This window comes from Bactrocera dorsalis, chromosome 4, assembly GCF_023373825.1.
Source record: "Bactrocera dorsalis isolate Fly_Bdor chromosome 4, ASM2337382v1, whole genome shotgun sequence".
NCBI lineage: Eukaryota > Metazoa > Arthropoda > Insecta > Diptera > Tephritidae > Bactrocera > Bactrocera dorsalis.
This window is the reverse complement of record NC_064306.1, coordinates 66,349,813-66,371,774: the sequence shown is the minus strand read 5'-3', so window position 1 is coordinate 66,371,774 and position 21,962 is coordinate 66,349,813. Positions and strand designations below refer to the sequence as shown.

At 34.8% G+C, this 21,962-nt stretch overlaps 1 protein-coding gene across 3 annotated transcripts in view; it reads right to left on the bottom strand.

The window, feature by feature from the left end:
• The window catches only part of LOC105223681 (inactive dipeptidyl peptidase 10), a 253,046-nt gene that overhangs the window by 101,544 nt on the left and 129,540 nt on the right, over positions 1–21,962 (bottom strand). The gene's annotated exons all lie outside the window — the stretch shown is intronic.

Genomic DNA, 21,962 nt, shown 5'->3' with positions numbered 1-21,962 from the left:
ATATTTATTGAAAAGCCTGTTACATGCCAGTTGTATTCTTTGTATTTGATTAATTCTAAAATAAGTTTGGTGTTTTCATTTGTTTTTTTTTTTTTTCAAAATCAATGAATGTGCATTAGGTGTGAAAAGTTATCGGATGCTATCGTGAAACTTCTAAGGTAGTTTTACCGCCAGTAAAAAGTTTCCACTAGTCAATTTCAAGTTTTTTCGTGGGTTCACTGGTATTGTTTCTGAAACAAAGTGACTGCGTGTTTGCAAAAAAAAAAAATATTTTTTCGGCGCACATACTTTTGTGTAAGGAGAGTGCCATTCTTGCAATCGAGATCCGAATATTTCAGCTTTCGTAATGAACAAATTCAAATGATTGCTGTAATTGGAAGAAAGATACGCTGAAATTTGCCTATTTTGTTAAACTTCGTCTTCGTTATTGCTTGCAGAAACGGGCTTTCCATAAGTGCAGTCTGGTGTCAATGCTACTGGATATTTTTTTACTGTGAGGAATTGGATTTGGTACTGATGCTTTATTTGGTTACTCTATTTTATTCTTAATTTTTTTGAAATTCCACTGACACCACTCAAAAAATAGCAATCATTGTCACGATTTACTTGTTGCCGCCAAATCATTAACACAGCAAAAGATTTACCTATGTAGAAACAGAGTTCCTATTAAACCAAAAAAAAAGTGTCGGGATCCATTCCTAATCTTGCACCACAGAATTATAAAAATAACATTAAAATGGCTATCCAATGTTCTCAGTAGAAATTCTTCCTTCTAATTGTGCTAGAAAAATGATATCACACAATTATACATGTAAAAAAATCCAAATTAAATTGGTAAGAGTTTAAGGCACATATTCTATATTCTCTACTCCTTTACCTACTATTTAAATATATCTAAGTTTCAGAGTTAATCTAAAAACTCAAGTTTTTGCATATTGAACACATTCACTTGAATATTAAAGGAATATGCTGATAGTATACGCAAAGAATTCGCACATTATCATCATATTTTGCCGCGCATATGGCAATTCCCGGACGTAAAGCAGCAAACGACCGGAAACTAATGAAGTGTAACTTTTGACGCAGAATCTGGTGATTATAGACAGCAGCGGAAAAGGGTGAAAATGCCAGAAAGAAACAGCGAAAGTAAAGAAAATAATGAAGAAGATGGGAAGCAGCGAAAGTGGAAGTAGGGTTTACAACTGCCGACGGGCGTTGATGGCAATTTATACGAGCCAATAAAACGGGGCAATAAAGCAGGCACTCGATGTAAAATTTATGCGTGTTTATATAATCGTTACAGATGTAAGTATGTGTGCGTTTGATTTATGTGAAAACTCGCAACAGCCACCATGGCAGCCGGCGTCCAGCAGCTTGGCAGCTAAAAAGAAACATATGTTCCATTGCCTTAAGGAAACGCCAAGGAGGGGTTACATGTGAGTGTGTGTGTGTATGTTTGTAGATATTACTTTTGAAGATTTAGCTGTCCACAATTTTACGCTTGTTGCTATTTATTTTCAGTTATCTACACTTATTTGCTTAGCCGGCTTGGTATCGCTGTGCTCCGGATCTCTCAGATTGCCGCAGGCAATTGACTCTTGGAGGGTATATTGTATGCAATTTCATGACTTTTTGGACTTTTATATTGCTTGAGCTTTCATGTATGTGTGAAATTTTATTGGTGTTGAAAGCTATAAAATTATTATTACAAATAACCTTGCGAACAAGTGTTGGTCGGAGTAATTTTCTTGCGCACACTTTTTATGGAGGCAATTTTTTAGGTGGTAGGGACTCTTAAGCTTTGAAATTAGATCTTACAGGTATATAGGATATTAGGTTTTCCAGCATTGAAGAATATTTATAATCATATATATATATGTCTTTACTTTTTAATGAAGAATTCGAATCTAAAAAGTATTGCTTCCAGATCAATACTTTAGACTTTAAACCTGTCAGCTACATACATATCTACTAGCATATTGCCACAAAAACTGCAATTCCATATAAGTATAAGCAAGTTTTGGTAAACCGAAAAGCACTTGAATTCTGAAATGAAAGTGTCAGGCTGCCTGCTGTTTCAGATGCCAGCAGAGTGGAAAAAAAATATTGACTTTGCCGAAACAAGCAATAAAAAGGATGTTCAGCACAGCTGCATAAAAAAAGCTTAAAGGCAGAGCGCGGTAAGAGCTTTCGAGCAACTAAGACAAGTATATTTATATCTCGCTATACAGGAATGAACACATGCACTTCACTTATTTTGCTCTCTGGCAGCACTGGCAGATATCAGTTGACAATGCAATTACTCTGCTGCCGGCTGTGTCAATTTCATGGTCAATTTTATGGATTGTAAGCTGGTGTTAAGTGCCTCAAGCAAGATTACAAAAAAGAATGAGTTCAATCTAATGGAGGAAGAACAACTTTTGAAAGAGAGAGAAGTGGAAGAAATTTTGCTGAAGAAAACAGCACTAATTAGTTTGCGTGCGTTTGAATCAATTCTCGAAGCAATTTTGCCATACTGATTGAGGTATCTCCAAAAAATGCGTTCTGATAACAACGATCATCTCTTCAGTTATCGAATAACGTTGATCTCTTAGTTTACCTTTTATGTATGGGAATAAAAAAAGCCTTGCGGTGACAATTCAAGACTACAAGGTGGATGACCCATCAAATCGATGTTCTGAGTGCTCAAAACTGCAGTTGTTGCAGACGTTCTGTGAGAGCTCCCATTGTCGTAGTAAAGAGTTATCTATCTTCTGTGGTTGGATTTTTTGATTTCTTGAAAGCCAACTGCCAAAGAAATATTCTGTAGTTTACTGTCCTGTGTTGTTATTGTTGTAAGAATTAGCTAAGTTGTCATCGAGGTCATCTTTGAAAGGCCGTGGAAGCGTGCTGTTTCGACGGGTTCGGACCATAGGAAGATGGGACTTAGATGTGTAGAGTTTGCTGGGTTATGCAAAGAGGTTATTTGTGTCATGTGGGGACTCGTTGAACGCCGGACATATATTTACTATGTCGGCGTCGATTCTTGCTGGTGGGTAGCTACAGTATCCAGAACAAATCTGCGCAAGGGTCACTCTCGACACTCGCAGTAACTCGAGCTCGTCGTCTGCAATGGGTGGTGCTTTAACTCCATGTAAGCCATTCATTGAGAGGGAGTCTGTGATGGTGTTTATGGTTACACTTTGAATGGCGGTCAGTCTATGTCTGAAGTTAGCTGCTTCCAAAGTTTGGTCAAGTTTGGTCAACGTACTATGTCGTCCACGTAGTTGAGGAAGGACCTCGGAATGCAGCTTCGAGCAGGTGGCTGCAGGTATGATTTCTACGAAAGAACCCCAGCAAAAACCGCTCGGAGAGGAGTTATTATGCTCATAAACTAGAAGCACACGGACCTCACTGTGTAGTTGTTGGATGGGGGATATCAAGAGGCATCCTGTTATAGTGCGTAGTTCAGTGTTTTGGCATGGCTGAAGCCTCGTCTGCGCTTCACTGCATCCAGGCGATCACATATTGGTGCGGCGTAGTTAAGGACCGCATTGTTTTTGTGATTGGATTTGAGCTAAGTTTTTAAACAAAAAATTTGCTTGGAGAGATGCTTTGTGCGCGCATGACTTTTGTTGGATTAAATAAAATGACTCCTTAAAAAGACACAAAAAACGTTGTTTCTGATTAATGGATGTAACCCCTCAATGGGGTATGACTAAGAGATCTGAAACTTGTCATCTTCGAACTTATTTATATATTAAGAAAATAATAATTTTGATGATGATTCGATTTGCCAGTTTTCAAACTTAAAGTCAGAAGATTTTACTATAATTTGTTTTCTCAGAAGCTAGCAACTGAGCCAACTCAGCTGAGGGGTGATTTAACGTGAGAGATTATACTACAAAGTGGGCGATTTGATTGGCGAAACATTATGAGTATAATTTTTTTTTTTGTGAATCTAACATACTTGATAGATTAACGGAACAAAAACAAGTATTATCCACCTTGACAGGTTTAGAAAAATAAGACTTTAAAGCAGTTTGCTAAATATAAAAACATTTTACGACACTCACTGCTCGTTTAAAATACACTTCCATGACTTCCATTGAAGAGAAGTTACATTCTAAGCACAAAAGTCTTTACTCACACCAAAGCAATCAGCATCAAAGTAAGAATTTCAAGTATTTTTGCGCCGTGAGCAATTTTTCCAATCAACATGCCATACCTCGCAACTCCTTCCACACATACGCCCCATCTACAACCCTCCTCTCTCACAGTTGCCAACACAGCGCTCAACTATGTTGGCTGGCCTTAGGAATTAATCCAGCATTTTCGCACGTTTACAAACCATACAATATTTATTACCAATTACAATTTCATATTTCATAACTGCGTTGCTGGTAAATGCCATTGGCCAGAGAGAGAGAGAGTTTTCTATTCTTCGATTATTTTGCTTTCTTTTAATATCAAGTTTGTGCTGCGTTTTGCAAGCGCTTTGCAATTGAAAGCGAGTTTTATGGAAATAAATTTTACTTTATAGAATTGCTGCTTGGAACTTTGCGCCAACAAGAACAACACAAAATATTAGTTTCAACTCGATTTGCAGCTAACTTTGCAAGATTTGTTCGGAAATTTCATTCTTTGGTTTGAAAAGATTTGTGAAATTTATCTCCAACAACAGTGTGTGGTATTGTGTGGTATAAAAAGTGTGTATATTGTAGTATTGCGTAGCATGCAGGGTGCATTATCGTTTATGTTGATATATTTAGAGCATTTTATATAATTTGAGATTTACTAAGCCATGGAGCTAATACATATCGTCACCTAAAATGCAAGACAACGTATCAACGAAAAAATCGAAATTGACTTTTTTATGGCCTAAGATTCACTACATCATACTACATGTAACTATGTAGCATAAGCTTTTCAGCTTCCGCTGTCAAAAATAACCGATATTTAACCAATATATAACTAACATATAGGTAATATATAACTAATATATAACCAATATATACCCATTTTATAACCAAACCCCCAAAATGGGCGTTCAGACACATGCGTAGCTTTTTGGGTAGAAGAGCACGTAAGTGAAAAATCAGTTCGATATATCAAAAACGGAGGGCGTAGTGCAGGTTATTTTTAAATTTCAGCATAAAATATGACACACCTTGTATATAGATAAATATTTTCATAGTTATTGAAAAATATTTACCATCAATATTGGTTTGAACAATTTTAGCAATTATTTTGGGTAATTTACATGAACACATACACACATATTTAAGTGTGGCAAGCTAAGGGCAACTAGTTGGCTAATGAAAAACAAATACTTGTATAAATATAAATCAAAAAGTGAATGTAAAATAAATATAAAAAATAAAATATAAAATAAAAGTTGTAAAATCACAAAATCTCCATTCAAGTGAACGTAAATCAAATATTTTGCACAAAATATGTTGCATAACTCAATGGCAGATTGTTCAAATCCACTCTTTGGCAATTAAACATTTTACAGAAATTTGAAATTGATTACACAAAATAAATGGTTTTAAATTTCGCAATATTTGCACAACCGCAAAAATGAAATAAAATAAAGCAGAATAAAAATATGAAACATAAAAAAATATTTGAATATATGAAATGTAAAAAAAAATGTGAGAAAATATGAAACTCACAGAAAGCGAGGAAGTAATTGTGTTTGCAAATACAGTGCGTGCAATTTGTTTAGGCACGTGAGTGGAATATGCAAACGGTTATTCCATATGCAACAGCAATTTTCATACGTGCCGGTTAACCGTTATTTTAAGGAACTAACAAACATGCATGAAAAGTTTTTTAGCTTTAAGCAATTTAAATAAAAAGTCAGGTGTTTTTTGACTTGTGGTGAACATATGCAAATATTATGGTTTTAAAAGCAAAATAATGAAAATTTAATTATATTTTAATACACAAAAAATTTTGGTGTTTTAAGAGGAATACGAAATAAAGCAAGTAGGCTAAAAACGTAAAGTGGAAATACATTTATTTTTGAACCAAAACCAATTATAAACGGAAATCTCTTAATTTATCTACGAGGAACTGCAACTGGTCGCTCTAAACTGACAAATCGTCCAGCCTGGACGGAATCTCAAAAGATTTGCTGCAAAACGACCAGAAGTACTTACAGTAATCACAGCCCGAGACATAGAGAAAGCACGAAGAAACCTGAATCAGGTCATAATTCGGAGGCTAACAGCTGTGAACTACCAAGGCGTAAAACCCCCCCAGATTAACCTTCTGGGTACAAATGCAGTACGCCGCAGGAAAGGCAGCGAAAAGAACCTCCTATCTTAGCAGACCAACATAGGAGAGCCCCACAGCCAGAAGCTCCCAGAAAAGAAAAAGCTCTTAATGTCAACAATCACCAGCAAGAGAAAATGACAAAAGTGCAATCGACCGAATAAAGAAAGACGCGATACTCGCAGCACTACTACACAGCTGTTATCCGGACAAGGATATTTCGGAAAGTACCTTCATAAGAAATTTCAGAAAGAGCCATCATGCCTACGTCGCCCCGTAGTAGAAGACAAATAATAGGTAATGATCCATGAATACGCAGTAATTTTTCTACAGTTTTTTGCGATCAGTATCACATACCATTGCTGATGATCCGCAAACAAAAAAATCTTTACTTGAGTTCTGAGAACAGAAAAAAGTCAAAAGGTAAAGATCTTGAAAATATAATAGACACGGAACAAATTCGAAGAAATGTTAGATTTCAATAGTCACTTTGGGTAAGGATTTCCTCTAGATATGAATGGAGAAGAAGTTTATTAAGGGTGAAGGATACTATCGATACTGTCTCTATCTATGTCGACGGTTCCAAAAAGTACTGTGGAGGAGGGGCGGATATATTCTTCGACGTTCTCGACATCTAAATTTCCATCCTCCTATCAAACTTAGCCGGCATTGGTATAGAGAAGGCCTGTGAAGTTTTATTGGATGATATAGAGTGCAACCATATATTGTATATGGACCCAACTAGTTGCTTTGTCTAATGATTGATTCCAATGATGTCAATAACTGCATGAAGGCTTTAAGCTCACTGGCGGGTACTATAAATTCGCTTCGCTTGTCCATAGTTTGGGTTCCCGGTTACAGGAACATTTCCGACAACGAAAAGGCTGACTAGTTGGCAAAACCAGGAGAATCTTTAGATGACACCGAGGCGAAGTCAAAACCACACCTACTCGGAGCGTGCACAGAAGAATGATGTATGAATTTCAACAAATAATTCGGAGGACTTGAAACTTAATTGTGCATCAAAATGGTGTATCCAGCGCTAATTGAGCCCAGGATGACAGCACTTCTACCTACCTACCCACCTACGAACGATAATAGAACTTGAATATTAGACCGAATAGCTTCCGAAGCCAAAATTGGCATGAATTATTGTCCGAAGTAACACTACGTTAACTGAAGAAATTATGTATATAGATCAAAGCATTTTGTCTAGACAAACTGAGAGATCAGAATCAAGTTATTTTTTGAAAAACTTTTTTATCTGTGAAAGTTACTTTAGTTTCGGTGTAACTGAAGATCACGTCGTGTTTTTAGATTAAATTACTTTGCTTTCTTCATAGCAATTTTATTGAAATTATTACTTCGCGCACTTTAAAAGGCTCCATTAGAACACTTAAAAGGCATTTGTATATATTGTTAGCAAAAAAAACCATTAAAAATTTATAAAACATAAAAAAACTCCATTTATCTGTTAATGTATCGAAGTTCTCTTCTACTTCATTGGCGTGGATACCGCTTTATGAGATATATGAAGTTCGAAGTTCATAATCCACTTTTTGACAGAGAAGTGTTTACAAAGGAGGGTTGTATCGGTTCATTCCATTCTTAACTTTCTTAGAAAATCCATTATAGATCGTTCTAACCAACCGAGTGATCTCTTAGCAAATAGTTAGGCTTTATGACTTCACATTGTATTCCACAATTTCCATGTTGATTAAGAAGAAAGAGAGTGATCTGTCTGTATTAATTTTATACTGATTCAGCTAAAATAACTGCTTCTTTAAAGTGGTATAACTTCTTCTCTCTAATTTTTTTCTATCCTGACTCTCCAGTTTAGTAAATTTATACTCGATTCCCTACGCGGTTGGTATGGCTTATGATTAAAATCGAATTATAAGTTCTTATAAGCACTGAATATTCACTGCAATGAAACTTTATTCAAAATACTAAAAAATATGTTAGAATAAAACTGATATTTTACTATTTACCCTCCAACTGAAAAACATTATTTCTTTTGAATACAACTTTATCACAACTGTTTTTGCAAAGCTCCCTTCTTGTTTTTACTCTGTTAAGCGTAAATATACGAGTATAGGCATGTGTTCAGGGGCCTTGCGGACTGTTTATTTACACATTTCATGTTATTTCTTCGTATTTTGCTGGGTCAGCGCTAATGAAGTTTTATTTTCATTACTTTTCTGTTTGCATTTAGGTTATGTACTGTTATGTAGAGGAATGGCAATGTTGGTGTCTGTGGCAGTGAGGCTTTTGCGGAACTCAATGTACCGTTGTTTGCATTAAAGTTGCGTTTGTGCGGATTACGGTACACAATAGGTCAAGGCAAAATGCAAATCTCGGTTGAAAGCACTACACGAACACTTACACAGGCATATATGTATATGTATACATATATAGAGAGATGGGTAGGCTATATGCGTGCGTAAACATTTGCTGACTTCCGGCTGGCCGAAATTGAAATCCCAAATTGGTGTTTGAAGCAAAAGCAGCGAATTTAAAGACCCTTATAGCTACGCTGAAATATTTGCCGTCAGATATTGGATGTTAAAAGGAGAAATAAAGAGTAAAATTAATGTTATATAAATAATAAAAAAATATAATATTTTTTGGTGATATCAGACATTTTGAAATTTTTATTACAATTTTTTAAAATTAAAGTGCTCAGTACTCAAGAGTTGAATACTTAACTTAAGAGAGAGCGTGGCGTAGTAGAAAAAAAATTAATTCTGAAAGGGTTGCCAACTACTATAGAATATGAAAAAATATTATAAGGAATTTAACAGTGCTAAACACGACGTCAAGAAATGATATTATTAAGCAAATTAATTAAATTTTATTTTAATGCTTTTTGGACAGGGTTGCCATGAGTAAGCTAATAAGTAAGAAAATAAGCTTTCCAAACAAACTTTTTTTGTAAATTAAGGCAAATGTAATAAGAAAACAATCAGCTGAAATTAACTTTAGATTGACTTTACAGAATTTTGAGATGTATATGGCAACCCCCAGACATTCAGGTTAATCATATCATATGGTGTAAATTTAGATTTATACTTATTTTAAAATCTTTTTAGAACATATTTTTAGAAATTATTAGAATTAGCTAAAATATTTGCCAGGTTTGCCATCTACAAAAATATATAAATAAATAAGTAAGAATACAAAACAAAACACTCAAAATAAAAAGTGCCACTTTAATACAAATTTTAAGTAACTGTACCTTTTTAAAAAAAAATATAAAAAAATATTTCGCACAAGAGTTGCCACTTAAAAAATAATTTATTGGTATATTATTTGGAAGATATAATATTATATTTTATTAAATTCTCTTATATTAGAATCTTTTTCTAAAAAAATTGATTATTTTATAAGGTATTCGAATTATCCAGGGTTGCCATCTACATGCACATATAAGTAAATAAGCAAGAATTTAAAACTAAATACTTAAAATATAATTTAATATAGATTTTAAGTAACTGTACATGTTTTAAAAGGTATGAAAAGTATTTCGCATAAGAGTTGCCATTAAAATATTTATATATGTTTAATTTTTGAAGATATGGTATTATATTTTATTAAATTCTAATATGTCTATTAGACTCTTTTCCCAAAATAAAAATTAAGGGTTGCCATTGTCTATAAAAAAGTATTTGAATTATTTAATTTCGATTTCCAGGGTTGCAACGACAAATATTTAAACAAGAATTCAGAATGAAATATTTAAAATATAAAAATATTCATTCATATATATAAATATTCATATTCATATAATTTAATATAAATTTTAAATAACTGTACATAAAAAAAATATGAAAAAATATTTCGCATAAGAGTTGCCATTTAAAAAAAATATTTGTTTAATATTTGGAAAATAAGGTATTAAATATTTTCAAATTCTCATAAGTGTATTACATTTTTTCCAAAAAAAAAACAAAAATTTTAAGGGTTGCCACTGTGTCTATAAAATATATACATATATGTATTATTTAATTTCGATTTTTGAGTTGAAAAAAAATACTTTTGAACATTTTTTAAAATATGGCAAGACACGTGGTCTTATAACAACAAAAAAAATTCTGCAAAAATAATTTAAAAGAATAAAATATTCAGGTATATTTTACAATAAATGCATAAAGTAAAATTTCACCCATAAATGCAAATAACTTTCAGCCAAACTGGCAATTATTCCCGCAAGTATGCCTTTGAATGAAGTCTAAAGGTAAATTTCCGAAAGTTTTTTGAGCCATTTCGCCAAAACAAGAAAGAAAACGGCAAGACAATAACATTGCGAATAAAACAACAAACAAAAGCAAAAATTACTGCAGGGCAATGAATGTTAAATAAAAAGGGGAACGCAAGCGAAGTTCTGTAAAAAATGAACTGCTTTGCATACTGCTAGGCGTACAAGCAATGTGCTACACGTGCTGCCGGCAGCACTTTGAAATTTTATTACTCAGCTCAGCGCAGAATGCAGCACATATTTTCTGCTCTGCTTCTTAGTCGTGGAGTGTAAGTAAGAAGTAGTTGAAAATATTCATTTCTGCTCTACCTCCGCCAACTAACGACTATGTGAGGCTTAGTTGCAGGCTTTTTGCTGCAAGGCACTTAATTTTCAATCGCTTGGGGCGCAAAAAAGCCTGCTGCAACTTCTCAACTACATGATAATCTAATTTTTTGCTTGAAATTATTGCTTATGCTTTTCATATGCAATCAAGTTGTGGAGATAGATAGAGTAGAGGAGAAAGAGGAGCAGAGCATGGAGCTTAAACACAGCCATATTGATAGGAGAGTATAAAAAAATTTAATCAATCAGCAATCATCAGTTGCCTATTCATTGAGCGAAACATTTTTGCTTAGTTTATTTTGAAATAGTAGATTTTTATATACGAGAAGTTAGGTTTGGTTTGAAGCAAATGTATTTATTAAGTTTGAATTGAAGTAATAGATAGAAAATTATAACTAATATATATACTTTTGAAAATATGAAAAGTGGAGTTGATTTAATAATATTCTGTGAAACACCATACATGAGGAAATTTTAGAAGAATAAATTTCACACGAAATTTTCAGTAATTGAATCTCACGTCCTGAGCTACAAACTAGGTCACTTCATGACGAAAATCCGTCTGTACGGATAATACAAATTTGCACTGTATTATAAGTTATAAACTTGGTATGAAATAAAACGTTGCCTACCTTTAGGCTCTTTAATAATTTTTGTTCAATAATGTCGGATTATTTCTCAAAATTTGAGGAAGTCCCTTCATGATGAAAAAACGTCTGTATGTGTAATACAAATTTGTACTGTATTATGAATTATAACTTTGGGTTGAAATAAAATGTTGCCTACCTTTAGGCTCTTTAACAATTTTTGTTCAATAATGTTTGACTATTTCGGAAAATTCGAGTACTGAAATAAACATATTTTTAAAAGTAAATAGGTAGATCCGTGGCGATGAGACCAAAAGAGGGAACCGCAAAAATATTCAATAACACAAAGTTTTTAATTTTGTAAGAGAAAAATTTTGTTGAAAAACGCTGTTTTTTACCCGAGGAAACCCATGGAACCCCTTAAGCCTTGAAAAAAATTGTTTTAATGAACCCTAAAAGTATGTTTTGGTAAATAAAATAATATTATTTACTCCTAAAAGTATGCTAGAATTTATTATTTTCTAAATAAGAAAGAAATTTAGTCCAAAAACTTTGAAAAAATAATTAAAATTTCTCTAAATTGATATTTTTAATATAATTTTTTTGGAATACTAATAAATATTTAATTTTGTATGCCTTTTTTTGATTTTACAGGATTTTTTTTCACATCCGAGATACAAAAGAACACCGATTTTTTGATTTAGTTCTTTGACTACCGCGTTCTAAACTTTCAAAGCAAATATAGATACCACAATTAGTAAAAACGTCAGCCAAACTGACAATCCCAGTTAAAATGAATATTCACACGCAATTTTCTCCTATAACTTTCTCAGCGGACTCAAGAAAACTCACATATAAAAGCCAGTCAAGCAATAATGCTTTCAAAATATATACTTTTACGCCTCAGCCGAATGAGGTGCCAGAAATTGAATTGCTTGCCGCACCCCATAACTTGAATGCCATTTATGAAGTTGAGCGCTGTATTAATATTCCATATTGGAAACCGAGGAAACCGAGAAAACACTTAATTTTTACAACATCATTCGACTGACGCAGCAAACACACGCCTCGCACACACATGCACCGAAATATGTGCGCATATTGGTTGCATATGGCAACAGTAAGAGCGTATATTGAAATGTTACGCATACGCCCTGGGTGCTCAAAAGCCTTTGCGCGCATATAAATATTTATGGGTTGCCACTCAATCGACTGTAGCTAAGCGACGTTTTTACGCCGCCCACGCAACGGCTCGGATTTGGCTGTGCGAGAAAATTCATTAAAAAGAAAATTGTTTACGCAGAACGAAAGCCAACACGCACACACACATACACAAAAGCGATGGTGTGGCTGTGGAGATTGTGCTCTCCATCACATCCACATCCAACGAGAGCGCGTTGTAATTAAAAAGTTGTATTTTCGCAGCGAGTGCGTAAATAAAATGTCAACTCGTGCGGCGACTACTTAATTGCCACTTGTTAACAACCAATAGCGTCCAATAACTGTAATTAAAATAGAGTCGAACACATATGCGTTGCGTTGAGTACAAACGGATGTCCTGTAATGCATACACTTCAATTACACTTCAATTACTGCAATTACATTTGTTTGCCATGCGCCGTTATGCATAGTTGGCATATGTGTTATTTCGTGTGTGTGTGTGTGCGTGCTTGAATTGGTCGCACAGTTATTATCTCTGCCATGTGAGCTTATAATGACAATATTATCTCAACTGTCACATGCATATTAATGCAGTGTCAAATGTCATGTCGCAAAATGCCTGATTGAGCAGAAGCGCGCAGCTTCAAATGCACACACACACTATCATATATATGAGTCGTATGATCATGTGATACTGAATTACATTGTTAAACTGCTTGCGAGCTTAATTAAGTGATGGCATTTCATCTTTTGTGTTATTATTATTTGTTAAACACATGTAAATGTATATTCACATAAATTAATATTTGTCCCTGCAAAATTGCGAAAGTAAATATTTTAATTACTAATTGCGGATTAAGTGAAATATGCGTGTGTGTATGTGACACTTTTATACGATTTTTTTATACGATAACTGTTTAACAATGCTTTAATTAAAATCCACGAATATGATTGTGAAAATAGAAGCAAAAATATTATCATTATACATATGTATTTGGTTTCAAGAGAAGCCCTCAAGTCATTTAATCTTAAATTAGGTTAGTTTTTAGGACTGATATTTTATTGCCAGAACGACAAAAGTACGAAGATTGCTTTTTTATTTCGAGATCAGATCTAATTAATAAATAATTAATCTGCAAAAAGCGCTTTATTGCTTTTGAGAAATATTCTTCATCGAGATCTATACATTTTTGCATGCGTTTGAACCAATTCTCGAATCACTTTTGCCACTCTGACTGAAATAGTATTTCCTAAACATGCATTCTGAACGCATCAACCACCTCTTCAGATGTCGAAAACCTTTGATAATCCATTTCGAGGTTCCCAACTTTTTTAACGAAAAAACACAGAAACTTCAAATTTAAAGCGGAATGTTTATTATCATTCTAAAGAACATTCTTTCGCATTTATTTTTTTGAAGATAACTTCTCGTTCGAGCTATTCGACTGGTAACTGGCAAAAGACACGCGTGATATTTTACTCCAAACCCACAATCGAAGCGAGATTGTCCGGCCCAAACCTTGAAATTAACTTCTCACCGAAGTTTTCTCTCAATAAATACATTCGACAGGGAGCCTGAAACTACAGAACAACTGCTAATTGACTGTATAGCAGTCTGCAGATGCAGGAAAATGGCTCTTGGACCCATGTTTTCAAATGGGGATCACATCGCTTCACTAGCACCTAGCAGTGTAATTTATCAATATGCTGCAGCTAGGTGGGTCGTTGTGACTTAAGTGATAGAATAATACACCTAAAGTCGGGGTGAAATCTCCATCTGTTTATCTTAGCTTATTTTAAATTTATTGATACGATGTTTGCGAAGTAGCGCCGCCAAATTACGGCGAGATTTCGAGCTTTAATTTCAGGCATCAAATAAACGGCTACGTTCTCACCGGCATCATTCTTGAAGAAATATGCGCCCATGATTCCACCAGTCTAAAAACCACACCAAGCCGTCGTTTTTTCTAAATGGAATGGCAGCTCTTGTATCTCTTCAATTTGCTTTTTGTCCCAAATGCGGAAATTCGGTTTGCTTACATATCCATTGAGCCAAAAATGGGCCTCATTGCTGAACAAAATTTTGCTCAAGAGCCCATAGAGCGAAGCCATGTCCCTTGGGAAAACCGAACGGCTTCAGTTCTTGTACAATCTCCATTTCATCCGCTTTTAATTTAAGACTCTTAACGCTCTTGGTGTACATTCTCAGCTATGGCTGCTATATTTTCTTCAACAATGAATTGCACAAAAACGTTCGCGATTTAGTTTCATTTTTTGACCAAGGTGAATATTTTAAGTCACTATTAACAGCACACATATAACGTTCTTATGTTCAAACAAAGTTCTGAGTATAGGAGTCATCAAAAACGTAAAATTTTACGATAAAGTTGAGAATTGCCGGATTGCAAAACTAAGGCTGCCAAATCCGGAAACATACATACATATATGGCAACCTACGCAAAATCAACGTATAATGATTAACTTATGATAATTGTTTTCGATACCAGATAGCTCGACCTGAAATGCTACAGAAAATTTGAGCTGAAAGAATTGGAACGGAAGGCTTTGAAACTTTCATGTTGCTTCATGTAGCAGTATTAAAGTAACAAGTATTATTTTAGACGCGTGATTTTCATGAGGCTGTCCTTTTTGGGTTGGTCTTCTTGACAACTGTGACCTGATTTATACTTGTTTTGTCATTTCTTTATGAATAGATTTACTCCGGAACAAACACGTCTCGGGCTTAAAAGATGACCACTGATCCCTATATATCCAGTATATAAGAGTTTCCTAGATAGTAAAATGGACCATCGTTCCAAGCTGTCTAAGTAAGATCCCTGTCAGGAATGATCTCTTAACCTAACCTAACTAAAATTCGCTTTTGCTGAAAAGGGCAAACTAATAAACAAAATTTATGTATTTGGGGTGATAATAATTCTCAAGCCATTGTTGAGACGCCGCAACGCCATTAAAAAGTCTCTTTGGTATATGTTTTAAGTACAAAGGGAATCAATGTTCCATATTTCTTCAAAAATGAAGCCAGCCATAATGTTACTGTGAATGAAGTATGCTACAAAGTCATTATTAATAACCTTTTCATGCCTGAATTGGAGGACGTTAACAAGGCTGACCTTCGGTGCCAACAAGACGGCGCTACATACCACACAAGCAACGAGACAATTAATATTTTAGGGAAACTTTTGATGAGCATATAATCCCTCGTAAGGGGCCAGTAGCGTGGCCTCCAAGATTGTGCAATTTAACACTGCTGGACTGTTTTTGTGTAAGTTACATGAAGTCGTTTGTCTACGCAGATAAGCCCGAGACCAATGACCCCTTCGAAGAGAATATTTGGTGCGTTATTGCTGATACACGCTGATTGAAAATCTCGTGTCTAACAAAAGACCCTCAAGTAGTTGGTGCTCGATTACTTTCATTTTTGTTTTAAAATTTCTCTTAAAGTCAGAAAATTGGGCATTTGAAATGTGAACATTACAATGCAAACATTTACCACTTTAGTAATGAAGGATTTAAAGGGTTTATCAACTTTGTGTAACAAAACTTATATACAGATGGAGATGAACTAACGAGAAATTTAATATAAATTAAAGTCTTAGCCAGTCACAATCACTATATTGATAGGATAAGTGTGTAAGGCAAATCAAAAGAGTAGAAAAGATCAGTCTGGGTGGTCGAGTCCCTAATCTGCATATGTGAGATGAGAAATGCAAGTATTGGTCAAATATTTCAACAAAAATGTCAGAAGACTGCTTTATTCCTATATCTATCTTTAAAGAACTAAGTAACTTTGTAATGGTATTTGTTAAATGAACCGATCTCTCTTACTACATTAATATTTATCTGAAGGAACTTCGTCAAACATTCCGTAGAATATATTTTTTCAAGCCATCAATTCACTTTGCGATCTTGACAGTTCTTTCTAGGATCGCTAGAATAACTTCATAATTTTTACAAAAAAGGTAGAAAAAAAAGCTAACTTCTCAACAACATTAATCTAAATGCTCAAATATGAAATTAACGATACACAATTGTGCACAATGTTCGCATAATCCTTTAGTAGCATAAAGCGCATTGTCAAGTGGTTGTGGTTATAACATATCAGTGCCCAGCTCGATGATATGAATAATTCAGTTCTTATGCAAATATCACATATTCGAAACAAAAATAAGAGAGGAAAGCGAATGCCATGCAAAATGGCAAACATTAAGTGCAGCTGCGGTCCAGCCACAAACCAATCCATTAAATATAACTCAAAACAAATCTTGCATAATGTGCATAGAAAATAGAAAGAGAAGAATAGAAAGTTCCCCTAGATTTCTCTGTACAAGCAGGAAGTTCAAGCTCAGGCTCTGCTTTTCTGTTGCGGTTACGGTGGGGAAATGCAGTGGAAAGATGGAAAATAATCGTATATTATTTAAGTTTTGCTGCAATATTTGTATCGGGCACTAAGGTGGCGCAGTAGGTTGATAATAAAAATTAATTTAGTAAAGTTGTAAAAAGATTTTGCAGAAAATATTTCTGATAGAATACAAAAACGTTTTCAAAATAATACTGAAAAAATTTCAAAATGATGCAAATTACAAAAAAAAAAATTTCAAAGTGTTTCAAACTTAAGTCACAATATTCAGCTTCAAACCAAAAATACTTGAACGTTGTCCAGAACCCTTTCTTTGGGAGCCAAAACAGTCCAGAAAATAAATTCAAACTGTCCCAGACAGCCCGAAACAGTTCACAGTATGTGTTATATAATAAAATAAGAGCATACAATGTTCGATACACCTTAATGCCGCAGATTTCTTCACCCGCAGCAGACACATGTTATCTACTCTACGTTCTTTTATATGTCGTTATATACATAAACGAAACCAAAAGCTGAGATTATGTGCAATTGGTGCACCTGATGATGTTCACTGTGGATACATGCCACATCGGTAATAGTTTTGCATTAGGTTACTAACAAATACAAGCACAAAAGCTTGTACACAGTACACACACTACTCCAGACCACATGTTGCAAATTGCAAACAAAATGGCAACGGAATAATCCTTGCCAGAAAATTTAAAATTATTATTATATTGGGAGTTTCCCACAAAGAAATTAAGAGTCGTAACGAAAGCTTCTTGCATTCTGCATATAATAGATGTGAGAATATCAATAAAGAATATGCTAAGGTTATAAGTAATCATTAGAGGAAATTTTGTGAGTCGACAAACTTAAGACAATGGCTTTTGAACAAGTTTAGGCTTTCCTCTAAACTGCTGTGAGCTTTTGCTCCTGATCGAAAAACATGAATTGCTGAGAAGTGTCGAAAAATATGTACTGAAGGAATGATGAGGAGTTAATTTTTTGTGGATTGATACAGACATGAAGGTATCATATATTTTCTGGGAACATAATGATAAGTTTGGTTGTGTTAGGTTCATAGGAAGATCAAATGTTCTTCATGATACCACTTACTCAAAATTATGGATTTATCAGTAAAGTGATTTGAGCAAAAAAAGCATATATTGCCTTGTACTGCCTTAGAGGAACCAGTGGCAAAAGGTGGGGTCGCGCATCGAAAGTGGTCCTCGGCCTGTACGACACCATAGTCAAGCCCATTATGTTCTATGGAGTCTTAATGCGATGGAGAGCTCTAGAAAAAAACACACATGTAAAAAAACTCGGAAGCGTTCAACGGACGGTGCTCATCAGCATGTGTGGTGCACTTAGGTCCACTGCAATCATGGCACTTAACGCGATCTTGCACATATTGCCTGTAAAAGGAAGAGAGTCTGGGTTTCGAAAAGAACTCGTTTTTGAACACTCGGAAATCCTCCCTCACATTGACTTCATACCGAATCACTTGGATCACGGAGTCGTCAAACCGAACTCTGGCGGCACCTTCCCTGCCCATATACTAACGAGGAAGTTGTGGTAGGGAAAAGGCCATTGGAGGAGAGGGAAAATGAGTTCTTTCCGGATGGGGGAAAGGTTGGTATAGGGATTTACTGTCAGGATCTCTCTATCAATTTCAGCTTCAGATTTTCTGGCTATTGCAGTGTCTTCCAGGCCGAAGTTGCAGCTATTACGGTAGCATGAACTCATTAACAGTGCGTTCAGGACTCGCTGTAATTATCATCAAGTACCTTTATGATAACACTGGTATGGATGCGATGTCACAGCGGAATCGCAGGAAACTGTAAAGCTGCTGAGTTAGCAAGGAAAGGCACTCTAGAACTGCTATCGGTACAATAGGACGGGTCGGTGCTCCCGTATATTCTTGTGTTTTACTACTAGATAATTGGGCTTCGCGGAAGCTTGACCAGCGCTGGGCCACCATAGGTCTCTCCCTAGTTATGGTGGGAACAGGTGGAAGCAACTCAATTTTTCATTCTTTACTGTACCGCGTTTGGGAGACCGAGACTTAAATACATGGGAGCGCATAAGGACATCCCACTGAGTGGGGGGAATGGAGATTAATCGCCTATGCATATTTGTATTAAGCGTTTTGCTAATTTATAAGTTCAAACACAGGAGGTCTTACTTTCTATGGCCTCCCTAAGGATTACATGCTAGACCACCATTCCTTCGCAACTTAAATATCAAAAGCATTTCGGCCTTAATCGTACTGAGAATAAATGTTTCTAAGGAGTCCTGTAAGCACAAACAGTGACCTTAAGACCAGTATTGTTGCTTTTTGGATATAAATGTTCATTTCTTACAAGAAACCAAATATTTTGAAGCAGATTTATTATTTTTTGGCAATCATCTGTGCTTGAAAGATAGTCTTGTTGTTCCGAAGTCTGACTCTGAAGGTGTTGCGCAGCTCCAACTTGTCACTTGGAGTTCGATATATACACAAAGAAGCTCACTGCGGCTCTTCTCCAGTGACTCTGAGTAGTCTGAATTGACTTGAACCGAGAAATAAATGAGGCAACGTTGTTACTAACTTCAAAAATTCCTAGCAGGTGTATAACGACCTGTATTGTACCTATGCGGTTACCAACAAAGTGACAATCAATCTCATATTATATATGTACAAATATATCCTCTTTTTAGGCACTTGACACAACTCGTTTTGCCACTCACTCGCCGAGTACTCAACGCAATCAATCCTTAGCAAAAATCTAAAAAAAAGGCATCTACAAGTTTCGGAATTGTTCTACCTGAGTTCAGTTGATATTGCTTGTATTATATGTATATATGTATGTAGTGCTGATGAAAAAGAAGTGTCTGTGTATTGGAGACAAAAGTTTTCCAAGTGAGAGACAACATTCTTCTTTTAGGTTTGTCTGTGCCAGTTCGTTTACGATAAATGACGGAGGTAAATGCTTGAGTTGTGCATTGACGTGTTGCAATTTAGACAAGGTGACATGTGGTATGTGGCATGTTGCCTATGACGTGTTGCATGTTCCTTGCTGCGACATATGTCATATACGGATGCTGCCAAAAATAGCTTCGGTTTATGACATGATGATTCAAAAACAGATTCTCTGGGAGAAATCGACAGTACAACAACTCTTATTTATTTTAGAATTTTTTTATTAGTGGCAACCCTATTCGAAAAAAAAAACTAAAACGGTAAAAGTACTTCTACAAATGTGCTATTATACCCTCTCTGTATTTATCAATTTTATTGAGTTAAAAAATTAATGCAAGTGGCAACACTGCGCAAACAAAATATTTTATTTTTTGTTTTATAGAGAGCTTTTGTTTCGGCTTATTTAAAATCTTTCCCTACTTAAATTGGAAACTTACTCTTTCAGTTTATTAAAATTTTCAAGAAGGTGGCAACACTCGACATAACAAAATATATTAAAATTTTTGGCTATTTAAAAGTTTTTCATTGCATTATTTTGAACCTTACGATTTCTAATAAATATTTTTTCCAAAAGGGTGGCAACACTTGGCTAGTGGTGGTCTGTAATATGAAATCTATTTAAAATGTTTGCCTTGTTCAAACTATTTTAAATTATTCCTTTCATTTTGAGCCTTATGTCTTCTATTGGCTGAAATTTTCCAAAAGTGTGGCAACACTTGACATAATAGAATATTTTTTGAAAATGTTTGCTTTGTTCAAACTATTTCATTACCTTATTTTGAACCTTGCGGTTTCTAGTAAATAAATTTTTCAAAAGGATGGCAACACCAGTCATATGTAATAATAAATTTATTTAAAATGTTTATCATATTCAAACTCATTTCATTACTAAGTTTTGAATCTTATGATTTCTAGTAAATAAATTTTCCAAAAGGGTGGCAACACCACGCATAAAATGATATTTTTTTTTTTAACTTCTGCCTTGTTGAAACTCTTTCATTAGCTAATTCTGAGCCCAATAATTTCTATTGTCGGAAAAGTTTCAAACAGGTGGCATCCTTCAAACGTTTCTGCTTTACCTGCTATGGATTATAACATCGAACAATTAAAACAAATATTGCAATTGCTACAGCGTTCACTATGTCGCTACTTTGTATTCTACAAACGTGACGCATTTTCGTTGCGTAACGTTTTTTCGTTGCAGCTCAACGATTCAACTACCGTGGCTAAAAAATTGTATATGAAGCAAAAGATAGTAATTAAAATATAATTTCATTACCTTCATGTTTTTCATAACATATTTTTGCTCATACATCAAATAAACACAGAAAAACTCCGTAGAGAATAATATTTTGTTTATCAAATGGCAGCACTGTTTACAGCAATTCATCACGTATTGTCACTTTGCCTTCCTAGGGCCATGTCAACGCGCGTATTTTTGCGCATATGCAAATTTGGAGATAACAATTCGCTGTGTGAACACACCTACTCACACACACACACATATGGCATATACCTATGACTGTTATCTCGTGACGCATTTGTCAACATATGTTTATAATTTTTCAAAATAACTGCACAATAACCATCTGCCATACATATATATACATGTGTATATGTAAATAGCGTTGAAGCCGCGTCGCTGTTGTCGATTGCTCGTGACAGCTTCGAAATAATGAACCTTTTGAGGTTATACAACATGTATGTGAGTATCTATGACATGTTGTTTTTATTGTCAACATCTAAAATATGCAAAACACTTTCAGCGGCATTCATCATGCGGTAAATCTAATTAAAAGGCAAATTGAGGAACGCCATTTATTGCATATACATACATATGTATGTATATATACACAAAATGTACCAGGTTGCAGATAAGGGCTTCCATAATTAATATGAGTAGCAACCGGCACTGCTATATTTCCCATATTTCATTGTCACTAGAAATGTATATTTTTGCATTTGTGAGCTGGAGTACTTCAATTGTTTTTCACAGAGCCATTTTTAATAAAAAAAAATATTTGAGGTTGGAACATGAGTACTAAG